Genomic DNA, 13,381 nt, shown 5'->3' with positions numbered 1-13,381 from the left:
CTTTACCTTTTCCTCTTGTACCGCTCTGCCTGCTCCTTTAATCCATAGTCCTTTCTTCAGGCAGGGGTGGTCGCAGACGCCTGGCTCTGCTCCAAGAAGTCCGGAGCAGAGACGCCAGCCAGCTGGGAGCAACCCAGGCTTCGGGGGAGTTCAATCCTTCAGCTGCCCAAGCTCCAAGCTCAGGCGGCCCCGGAGAACTCTACCCCTACCTGGGGCCTCACCCCCTCCTCTTCTCCCGAGGAGGGGGCTTCAAATTCGCCCGAACAGCTGATCGGCGCTGTTTCGGGCGAAAAAACAACAGCTGAGCCGCGGGCAGCCCGGGAAGGCTGTCTCCGTCGCCGCGGAGCCACCGGAAGTCTCATTGGCTTTCTTTTTGCATTAATTTGCATTTTAATAGTATACATGCATGCAAATTTAAAAGTACATTTCTTCCCATATATGCATTTATTATTCAATACATATTTGCAAATGGTTTTTTCTAATGTCTGTATTGCTTTCTCCAATGTATATTTGTATGTGTATGTGTGTGTGTGTGTGTATGTGCATGTGCATGTATGTATGTCTGTGTATACAAAACTGTACTGCCAAAAGTTTAAAGGATTGAATACTGGAGGAGACTTGTGGTCTGATCTATGCATATTGTTGAACTGCAACAATGGTAAATTCATATTAAAATATCATTCAAAATAATTTATTTTCCATCCCTTGAGGTGAGTTCTTGGTTTTCATCCACTCATCTTCAGAAGAAATGCAAAGCTAATGAGGGACAGGGAAGTTAATATGCAACTGAGAATTATGCTGGTAGAACTAGCAATCCCTATGCTTCAGTCCAGTCCATCAGGCTTTCATATAAAGTCTCTATCTAATTCAGTTTGTGAAAAAATAGCAGTTTGAAAGTGATGGGGTCAATTTTTGCAATTTTTTTTATTGAAAAGTTTTACAGTACATTTTTAAACCCCTCTTCCCTCCCCCTCCCCCCAACTTCCCCCCACCTCCTCATAGAGCCCACCCTTCCCTCCCCCTCCCCCCCTGACTTCCCAGAGCTAAATACAGGGTATTGCCTCTAACAAGCTTAAACTAGAATATGCTAACTATCTATGAATACACTTTAAATCCTAACGCACTTTAACTCCCATTAGACATAGCTAAATAATAATACATCTTGTTGAATTCTAATACTCATTCATATGCTAAATGAAACTTTTTAGTCCCATATTTATTCTGAATGTAATCAATCCATCTTATCCATTCCGAAATGTATCTTTGTTGAGAGTGATCTTTCAAATAAGCTGAATTTTTTGCCATTTCTGCTCGGTTCGAAACTTTTAGAGTCCACTCTTCTATAGTAGGCAGATCCTCCTTCTTCCAATATTGCAATATCAAAAGTCTTGCTGCCGTTATTAAATTCAACATCAATTTAATTTCTATAACACTACAGTCTGTAATAATACCCAACAGAAATAACTGCGGAGAAAACCTTATCTTTTTCTTAAATATCTTCTGCATGTTCCACCAAATTTTAATCCAAAAAGCTTTAACTTTTTTGCAAGTCCACCATATATGATAGTACATTGCATCGTCACATTTAGGTTGATAATTTGGATGCATACATGCTAATTTTTTGGAATCTAAATGCCATCTATAAAACATTTTATAAAAGTTCTCTCTTAAGTTTTGTGCCTGTGTAAATTTTACATTTCTGACCCAGATTTTTTCCCAAGCATCCATCGTTAATGGCTCCTGAATATTCTGGGCCCATTTTATCATACAGTCTTTAACAAGTTCCATTTCTGAATCTATTTCTATCAATGCATCATATATCCTTCTTATATGCGCTTGACTTTGATCTCTAATTTGTTTTACCAAATTTTCATCAGTTGTTGAAATACCAATTTTCCGATCTTCTTTCCATCTAGCTTGTATCTGCCCATACTGAAACAAAGTTTGTACTATCTTTTCTTCTTTTAAAATATTGAATGGCTTTAGTTGCCATACATTCCTTTCCAATCTAAGAATTTCTTTATATGTGATCACATCATGTTTGAATCCCAAACTTATATTTTCTATCACATGTTTAAGTATTGCCCAAATTGGTATTTTATAATTTACCGTAACTTATATCGATATTTTTTCCAGACTCGCAACAGGGCATACCTTAGTATATGTGTCTTAAAAACATTATCCACCTTTTTATCATACAATAAATATGCATGCCAGCTATATAATAAATCACATCGCTCAATATTCAATATTCTTACTTTTGTTAAATTGAACCAATTACTAATTGTCGATAAAGCCGCAGCATCATAATATAATTTAAAATTGGGCATTTTAAGACCACCTCTTTCACGTATATCTTGCATTATCTTAAGCTTTACTCTCGGTATTTTCCCTGCCCAAATAAATTTATTAATACCTTTCTGCCATTCCTCCAAGTTTGAATCTTTTTTAAGTATAGGTATCATTTGAAACAAAAATAAAATTTTTGGTAAAACATTCATTTTCACTGCTGCAATTCTTCCCAATAAAGACAATTATAATTTTCTCCAACTGTCTAACTCTCTTTGTGTTTTTAGCCATAACAATTCATAATTATTTTTATATAATTTCACATTTGAAGCTGTAATATATACCCCCAAATATTTAATCTTTTTAACTATTTCGAATCCCGTTAGTTTTTCTAGGAATTCCTTTTGTTCTATAGTCATATTTTTAGACAATATTTTAGTTTTTTGCCTATTTATCTTAAATCCAGAAACTTGTCCATATTGCAAAATTATCTCCATTAAATCTATAACCGATTGAGTCGGTTGACCTAATGTAATAACCAAGTTGTCTGCAAACGCTCTTAATCTATAATCTTGATGTTTTATTTTAATTCCCTTTATTTTATTTGAATCATGTATCTTAGTCAGTAATATTTTCAATGTTAAAACAAACAGCAATGGTGACAACGGACATCCCTGTCTTGTACCTTTTTCAATTTTGCAAGCTTTTGTTAAACTGCCATTAATTATTATTTGAGCTGTTTGTTTCTGATATATTGCCCTAATAGGTTGTAAAAACTTATCCCCAAACTCCATCTTCTCTAATACTTTTAATAAAAAATTGCCAATTCAATTGATCAAACACCTTTTTGGCGTCCAAAAAAATCAACGCTGCGGGGACTTGATTATTTCTTTCCAAATATTCTAATAAATTTACAATATGTCTCACATTATATTTCATTTGTCTACCACTTAAGAATCCTGTTTGGTCACTATGAATCATTTGTTGCAAAACCTGCATTAATCTGTTTGCTAAAATTTTTGCAAATATCTTATAATCAGTATTTAGAAGCGATATTGGCCTGTAATTTTTAGATTGAGTAAGATCTTGATCTTCCTTTGGAATCAACATTATAAAAGCTGTTTTCCAGGATGGAGGCACTTCTCCTCCAGATTGAATTGTTCTAAATAACTCCTTTAAATTTCTAATTGTAAGTTTTTATAATAAATAGCTGTCAAACCATCTGTTCCAGGTGCCTTACCCACTTTTAGTTGTTTAATTGCTAAAATAATTTCTTCAGCAGTTATTGATTCATACCTTCCCTTTGCTCTTGTGTAAGTATAGGGATATTCACTTCTTGTAAATATCTATCTATATCTAAACCTTGAATTGTATCCCTAGCATATAATTTTGAATAAAATTCTACAAAAACCTTTTTAATAATATTTTACTGAAACACCTCTTTACCCTTATATACTATTTTGTCTATATTATGTGATTAATATGTAACTCTGAGAATTATGCTGGTAGAACTAGCAATCCCTATGCTTCAGTCCAGTCCATCAGGCTTTCATATAAAAGGCTCTATCTAATTCAGTTTGTGAAAAAAATAGCAGTTTGAAAGTGATGGGGTCAATTTTTGCAATTGTATATTCTGCCTCAAACATTATTCTTTTGAATTAACTGAAGTGTTGTTTTGCTTTTTCTAACATCTCATATAAAACTTTTAAGTATTCTAATGGAATATGTGGGGGTTTGAAAGGCCTTTCAGACCCCCACATTTTCCATTAGAATACTTATGGAATATGTGGGGGTCTAAAAGGCTTCTGTCTGAGAAGGCTCTCTGAAGCCTTCAAAAGAAGCGATTTACAAAATGGAGGAGTGGTGAATTGTCAGAGTGGTCAGGTACAGCCATTAAGCCAGACAGCCAGCCAGAAACAACTTACATAACAACCACACAAGCTTGCAAATGATATGGCTTGTCTTGTGTTTAGCAAAGCAGCTGTTCAGGAGCTCTGAGTATTTGCATTAAATGTGAAGCCAGGATGTAATGGTCATGTTAAAAAACAGCTCCATCAGTAAATAAATGAAAAGAATGGGTGATATTCCAGTTTTCTTTTTTATTATTATTAATAAACAGAGGGCTGACCATTTCTTTGATATGATGTAGAAGAAAGATTTGTATCTACTGCACATTAGGAAGAAAATGAAAAAGTAAAGATACCACTTTACCCCTTGGGGTAAAGCCCACAAATGATCAGGAAAACTTTATTTTGTCCTTTTAACCTGCAAGGATTACTCTGCCATATCACATTTATTAAAATGGCATACACATGTATTACTTATCTTATGCAGCCAGAATTATGGAACAGCCCCAGGATAGATCAATAGTGAAATAAATCTAAGTACAAAGGAAAGACTCATCTTACAAAAATGGTAGAGTGTAAAATCCAGGGTAAAAGAGAAACTAATCTATTTTATAAAGAATAAGGTAAAGGTTTCCCCTGTCCAGTTGTGTCTGACTCTAGGGGGCTGTGTCAAGGGAGCCAGTGTCATCTGAAGATGCTTCCTTGGTCATGTTGCCAACGTGACTATACACCAAAGGTGAACAGAATACTGTTACCTTCCCGGCAAAGTGGTACGTATTTATTTACTTGCATTTGCATGCTTTCAAACTGACAGGATCTGGGGCAAAAACAGGAGCTGACCCCATCACACGGTACTTAGGTCTCAAACTGCCAGCCTTCCGGTCGACAAACCCATTAGGCAAGTGTGCACACACACACACTATAAAAGATACTCAAGACATATAAGAATAAAAACCCCATGCAATAATTCAAGAAACATATAAATAGTTAAAATCACAATTAACTCAAACCATTAATCACTGTCAAATTTGGTGCTTGCTGTTATTCACTTTATATTTTAATAGGATTGTTAAAAATAAAAGGCATTTAATTTGAATGAGGTCATGTGTTTTCCATTCCTTTTAACTGAATTCGTTATTAGTAATTGCCTTGGGAATGTCTAATCCCACTGTTCTTTCCTTGAGATCATGTCTTGCTTTCAAAAGATGGAAGAAATGTATCTCTGAAAATATTATTATCTCAACATTTTAATATTATACAGCTTTGGGAAATATCAAAGCAGTAAAAGCAGTTACTTCCTAAGCTGTTATGTTCTGCTGTAGTTTTCAATACCATCTAAACATTGTTTCTTGAAGGTAAGTCTCACTGATTTTATCCACAATAATTTACACAGGAAACCAGTAAACTTAAGTTTCAAAGAACAGTGTTTAGAATTGTACTGGAATGGAAATATCAAAACAATCACACAAACACACACTATTATTCTTCTGAGTGGCATAGAGCAGTATGGTCCTGGTGCCCTGGTCACCACCAGATGTACAGTATTTCAATATTTGTAATCTTGAAATATTGATCCAAGTGACACTGGAAAAGTGTCTATGTCTTAATGTTCTTCAAGTGTACTAACCATACCATCTGTAATGCATAATCAGCCTATTTTGCCTAAACATATATGTAGATTGGATTTCTTAATCCTAGCACAAGTTTCATGTTGAACAAACAATGATTAAAGGGGAATCTGAAAGAGAAGGTCATTTTATTTTTGAAGTCAACGTGCTCTTCTAATTATCAGAGAAAATGCAGAAAAAAACATAATTGCCTGACTTAATGACAACAGAGTTGGACTGACATATGAACCATCAGAAATAGCAAGCCTATAAACTTGTTAATTATAAGAATAAAATAGTAACAGGATTTTTAAACTTTTTAATTAATTATTTGGGGTTATTTTTGACACACAGAAGACTGTATATAATCTTATATAAATGCTTCTTCAAATCAATTACAGCCAGAACTTTGGAATGAGCATTATTTATTTATTATATTATACCCTGAATACAATTACTTCAAAATAAACAAGACATGCCAAAACAGAATATCTCTTATTAATACCTAATGATTCACATATCCTGGTGTATCATACAGTAAGAGTTCAAAGAATACAAATCCTATCTTTAGAAAAAGTTCATAAAATAAGGCAGACTTCATGATCAGACTTGAGTTTTTATGAGGAGTTATGGAGCAGAGTTTAATGCAGAAGACAAGGGGTATTCTCTCAACAGGCGGCAACAACCCCCTGATTTTTCTAGCTTAGAAGCCTAGTCCTTGGGTGAGATTTCTGTAATGGAAATATACAATGTATTTATCAGCAATTGTTATAGCCTGCATCAGTCCTCAAGGTCTCTGGTAGCATGCAAGTACAAAAATCAAATCATGAAGTAAAAATATGAAACTCAAAAATAAATTCTGTAAAATGTGCCACCACTCAATCATTCCTGGGGCCAAAAGTACACTGAAATAAATATTTCAGATGTTACCAGAAGGTTAGCTGAGTAGGGGCTGTGTATACTCTGAGGGGGGAAGTGTTTCAGAAGGCAATGGCTACAATGAATAAGGCCTGACATTTAAACCATTCCCATGTATGTCTCTCAAGGAGCAGACTGTACTCAACAGCCCTCTCTAGCTGACCCACAGATTCAGCTTTGGCAAAACGTTGCTTGATATATTCCTGGTTTGTGCCCTAAATGGCTTTAAATTAAGAAGTTGGATGTTGAATTGGCCTGAATGCTTGCTTTACAATTACTGGGTTGGAATGGACCTTCCATCCTTTCGAGGTAGGTAAAATGAGGACCCAGATTATTGGGGGCAATAAACTGACCCCAGGCAAGTGGCTATTTAACTTTTGATCCAAACTCTCCAGAGATACAGCACTCATGATTCAGTAGGCAGGCTTTCCTTTTCTTTGAGTTAGGACTGATGTTGAGACTGGCAAATAATAATAAAAAAAATCTTGAATGAAGGCAATGGCCAAACATTTACATGTTGTTTCCAAGAAAACGATGTGACAATGTTATTTAAGTCACCAGGAATGGATCACAAAGATTTTGCCTTTTGCCATGTGATCCTAGGTTAAGTCTGACATGCAGAGCTGTGGCAAAACCAAGTTCAGGCTAGGTGTATGCATGAAACTTAAGATAGCTTGGTGAATCATCCCTATAATCCTTCTTAATGTAAATTTAGCTATTTACTCTATTTTTTTTAAATCCCATTTATATCCCGCCCTTCTCTAAAGACTCAGGGTGGCTTACAATTTAAAGCACAAATCAATGTGCTTAGCAATAGCCTTCATTCTATGTATATGCCTGCTTATTAGGGCTTTCGCCCCCCTCCCCCAAGCGGCATTATTACAAAGTCAGCTTATTGGCCCCAACAATCTGGGTCCTCATTTTACCTACCTAGGGAGGATGGAAGGCTGAGTCAACCTTGAGCCTGGTGGGATGTGAACCTGCACTAATTGCAGGCAGCTGGTGTTACTTAAGGAGGCATTAGCCCACTGCTCCACCAAGGCTCTATTTCTGAAATCTAGGATATTGATTATGCATACTTTGATTATTTCTTGTACAACTGAAATGCAATGTAAGCATTTTAGAGCACAAACAGAGGATGAGCAAGAAATTCTATTAGAGGCAAAAGAAATGAGCAAGAATGAGGTCAAAAAGTTGCAAATAAAAGAGCTCTCTAGAGAAATGGGGTCAACTGGAAAGCTGAAAATCAGAATGTTAGGAAGACACTAAGTGTCAAGTTGTAGATAAGAAATACATTGAGGTCCCTAAAAGAATGGCTTATTATCTTTAAGCTAAAGAATTTGCTGAGGGCTACAAAAAGACATGATGTAAGTTGCAACTGTACAAGTCTCAGAAAGAGTTAAGCAGGTCAACATCAGCAAAGACTTGTTAAGCTACACATGTATCACAAAGCTCTTACCTCTGAAGATAACCACATTTTCTGGGTGAAAATCTCCTCCGCTGTATGAGTAACTGTGGTGAGATATCAATTATTTACTTAATAAAAGTAGAATGCATTGAATTTAAGTATTGATGTCATTCCTGGATGGTCCCATATCCCTGTCTACCAATAGATGCTCACTCCTGATCATGATGATGTTCAAAGTAATGAAAGGTAGTTTTTGATGTCACACCACAAGCTCTGCCCCTTCATATTGTGATGTACTACGTGAACAGAATAGAATAGAATAGAATAGAATAGAATAGAATAGAATAGAATAGAATAGAATAGAATAGAATAGAATAGAATAGAATAGAATAGAATAGAATAGAATAGAATAGAATAGAATAGAATAGAATAGAATAGAATAGAATAGAAGCTGGAAGGGACCTTGGAGGTCTTCTAGTCCAGCCCCCTGCTCAAGCAGGAGAACCTGTACCATTTCAGACAAGTGGCTGTCCAGTTTCTTCTTAAAAAACTCCAGTGATGGAGTGCCCAGGATTTCTGAAGGCAAGCTGTTCCACTGGTTAATTGTCCTCACTTTTAGGAAGGTTCTCCTTAATTCCAGGTTGCTTCTCTCTTTGATCAGTTTCCAACCATTGTTTCTTGTCTTACTCTCTAGTGCAATTATGCAAGGGCCTTTTATATATCGCAAAGTTCTGATTCTATTTTATCACTCCCCTCCTCACCCCCAAAGACTCTTTTTGTCAAACCCAAATAGTCAGAATAGTTGTATCTTGGGGAAAGGTAATGGCAAATAAAAAGAATTGTGCCTTGTACACAACAGTAACAAAAATGTATTTATATAATTTGACTTTGTAGAATCAGAGCCTTTTGAAGGCTTTGTATTCTGCACAGAGAGCATGAGACTTATTATTTATTAGACTATTTTTCTCTTGATCAGCTTTCAACTTACTTTTCTGGCTGTTCTAACATGACATCTAAAGAAGTAGACAGTTGCTTACACAAAGTATATAGTAGGGCATTATTCCTATTGTGTTTCAAGGTGTCCTACTTCTTCCTCACCAATGCTGTAAATTTCAATATTTTTGACAGAGAAACAACATAAAACAAAGCCTGAGAAAATATAACAAATGTAACAACCTACAACATAGTAAAAGAAAGGGAAAAAATATTTTCTATTGTCATGATTATTTCTTGACTGGCAGGAAGAAAGGGATTAGCAAGACAATATTGAGTTGGCAGAACAATTAATACAAAAATTGTCTGAGGAAAATTAAAAGAGCAAAGAAAGAAATCCAAATTGGGATACCTACAATTTCAAGAATTATTCCAGATTGCAACCCAAATTTCTTCTCAGTTCAGAAAAATATACCTAAATCTTTACTCCTCTATCATGCTTGTTACCTGGGTTTGCACAGCACCTTAAGCCACAACAAAGTTCTTTCTGTTTTTGCTTAGCCTGCCATGTTGACAGAAGCAATTGGGACTGTTAGAGCAGAGACCTTGTAGTCTAGGTGGTGGGGAGCTAATGAGTTGATGAGAAAACAAACTCTGGACTTTAAAGCAGGGGTCTTCATACTTGGTCTTTTTATGGCTTGTGGACTTCAACTCCCAGAATTCCTCAGCCAGCTTGCCTGGCTGAGGAATTCTGGGAGTTGAAGTCCACAAGTCAGAAAAGGGCCAAGTTTGAAGACCCCCCTTCTCTAAAGTTATAGAGACCCTACGGAAGTTGATTCTTCCCTTCTGCATTCAGAGACTGGTGCTGAGAGCAAAAACAGATTCTTGGTTGCCTCAGCTGTCAAACTAACATTCAAAACTAAAATGCTAAGCAGGTAAGCATTTCTGGCATTACTAATTTGAGGCTTCTTTTCCTGCTCTCTCAATAAGCCTTCCAACTTCAGCTGTGGGCATATAAGTATCTCCTTACCCTATGGTCTATTCTGTGCTCCTGAGGATGTCTTTCCAGGATGAGAAAGCAGCTGTCTTCTCTCCCTGGACAATATCGAGACAAAGCCATGCCTCACAGAGGGTTAAGAAGCATATACAGCCCGATAAGGGAAATACAGGTGTTGCTTTCTCAGCAGGATTCTCCTTCTGGTCCTCTGGCCTCTCCCTGAATCATCGTCTCCAGCTCCCTGCCTTCTCCTTTGTCAAAGGGTTTGAATCTGTAAATGCTCATATTCACCTGCTGTGGTTTATTCAAAAAGTAGCTCTTGTTTCTCCTTTATCTCAGTGGCTTATACAATAAAACCATTATTGAAGAAACCATGGATCATGTCTGCCATGGATTTTACTCCAAAATCACAGGTACAACTTTCTGCAAAATACTGGGAAGAGGTGCAAGTTACCCCGCACCACTCAATTAGTCCTCCAGATGTGCCATTCTTTGATTTTATTCAGATGAACAAAGTTTAAATGTTTCATTTTTCATCAGTCTGCATGGATGAATCAGTTTGTACTTGACTTCTTTTCCCCTCCTGTTGCAAGGTAGAATGCTTAAAAGTCCTGCTGGGTGTGAAAAGCACAGAGAGGAAATGTGCTGAGCTCACCATTGCTCTTTACAACTTTTGTTGGCAGGATTTCAGTAACATTAGGTCCACCCCAAATATTATGTATACCCAGGCACACACTGGAAAAATGGATGGAATACGACATTGCTAATGTACCATACAGAATTCTTTTGAGATTTCCTTTCATACGTTTTCAGCAGCAAGTAACCTAGGCTTGTGAAGTCTTTTATAAAATGCAGTCCAAATTATCAGTAGCGAAAAGGCAATTTCCACATAACCAGTGGGAGGACAATAGATTCACTCACCTTGGCAACACCATGGCCATCATTCAATTTGAACTTGAATGCAAGTGCCTTCAAGAACTGCAGAATATACTGTATGTACTAGCTGTACCACTTTCTGTCAAATGCACTTTGTGCCTCTTTCTCCCTTCCTATGAGACAGAGCCATTTCATCTATCTTTCTGTCTGTCTGTCTGTCTGTCTATCTATCTATCTATCTATCTATCTATCTATCTATCTATCTATCTATCTATCTATCTATCTATCTATCTATCTATCTATCTATCTCTATAGAACATTAGCCTTCCTCCACAGAATTCAAAAGAAGATTTAGAAAAAAAATGTTCAAATTGTTCTGAGTATTTATAACATTCTCTTCCTAATAAGCAGATTTGCATTAATTTTCTTAAGCCCTAGGGGACATCAGGAGAGGATTTTGCAAAGCTTCAGTTAAGTGATAGGAAATTGTAAATAAGGTTAAATATGGGAAAAGAAGAAAAAAAAAGACAAGTTCTGTGACATTTGATGACTGAATGTTTTCCTTCTAGGTAGGTGTCACGGTAGGAGAGATTAAGAGTGCTATTTTGTACACATTTATCTGGAAGAGTTTGAATCCAGTAATATGACTTCTGAGTGCCTTAATATAGCAGGAGTGCACAGCATGGGGAAGGGGGGGAGGAAACTGAAGAATGCGGTACAAATATGGGCCCAAAAAGCAGAAGATAGGACAGGGCAGAGGTATTATTAAGTAGATAAAAGTGCTTCTATTTTCATCTGGCAAATATTAAATAATAGGAAATGATCCCAAAGCACTAATATAATTCTGGGACTAGTGAGGAGATCTTCAACAGCATTATACTCTTGGTAGCCAATGTGCACACACGGGCACTTTCTTCCTTTCGGCTCAATTTTATATATTCTTTTCATTGAAAGGACAGATGAAGAGGTGCCCTGTAGCACTACCCTGCTAAAAGACTTCCATAGGAAATAAAAACATCAAGTGGCTATTGCCCCGTGCTTTATGTAGTAGTGTGCCTACTGGCCCACAAAGTTATACTAGTGCTAGGGCTAAAAGGAAGCCAAAGAGGATCTAAATCTATGAATCCAAAGGGGTCCTACAGCTGGCCATATTCATAGCTCTCATTTTGTAAGAATACCTATGACATGCTGTTAGGATGCCAAAGAAACAAACTAACCCAAAAAAGCCATCTTATCCTTAGGGTAAAGAGATCTGCTTGCTTCACCAGTATGAAGCAGAATAATAGAACAGTTGGAAGTGTCCTTGGCAGTCTTCCATTCCAATCTGCTACTCAAACAGAAGACTCTATATCATTTCAGAGAAGTGGTTGTCCAATCTCTTCTTAAAAACCTCCAGTGATGGAGCACCCCCAACTTCTGGAGGCAAGTTGTTCCACTGATTAATTGTTTTCACTATCGGGAAATTTGTCATTTCTAGGTTGGTTCTCCCCTTGATTAATTTCCATCCTTTGCTTCTTGTCCTGCCTTCAGGTGCTTTGGAGGATAGGTTAATCCCCTCTTTGTATCAGCCCTTCAAATATTGGGAGACTGCTATCATATCCCCAGTCCTTATAAACTAAACATATGTTCTGCATATGTTTTAGACTCCAGTCCCATAATTATATTTGTTGCTCTTTTCTGCTCTCTTTCTAGATTCGCAACATCTTTTTTATATCATGGCAACCTTAATTCCTTAGTTCTTTTTTTCTTCCTTGATGCTTACAACTTCCCAGCAAAATATATAATGGTTCTATGTACCTCTCTGATATGAATACTATGTTTTCTGGAAAACAAAGTTTCAACAAATGTAATAATAACATCCATTAAGTTAGCATTAAATTCTTGTAATTTATTTCATAAATAAGGGAAACAAGCAGAAAAATATATGCTACTTCAGTAAACTAGTTTTAATTTTAATGTTATATATGTGTATATGTGAACACACAACAAAGAGAAAGTAAATGTTGTAAAATGATTTATTGGTGGATTGAAAAAGCTCACAGGTTTTTAGTTTCATACATCTTCATAAAAACCATTATAAATCTCTGCAAACTAAATTGCTTGTCCAAGTTCTATAGAAGTCACATAAACAGAGCAAGCAATTATACATAATAAACCTTTTCCTTAATGCCATTTCTTTCACACTTCTGTGAAGCACACACCATTTATTTATCTTGTGAGGAACTGCATCCAGAGAATCTCTATCCTAACTATGCAAATGATGCAGAAATTAGTCTTTTGGGTACTATATTTCCATTTTTAATCTGTAGGTAGACTATCCAGCAAATATGTTCTCCATAGTTCTAAATTGTACCTGATGGCTGGTATGGCTTTGGTCTACTTTGACCAAAGGCGAAAACAGCTCAAGAAGCTTGGGAAACTTTGAAAAGTGAGATAATAAAGACCCAGTCTAGCACAATACCAACAAAGAAGAAAAATAACAGCTCTCAAAAGAAACCAGCATGGC

Source organism: Vipera berus, assembly GCF_964194415.1.
Source record: "Vipera berus genome assembly, chromosome: 1".
Classification (NCBI taxonomy): Eukaryota; Metazoa; Chordata; class Lepidosauria; order Squamata; family Viperidae; genus Vipera; species Vipera berus.
This window is presented reverse-complemented; position numbering follows the sequence as displayed.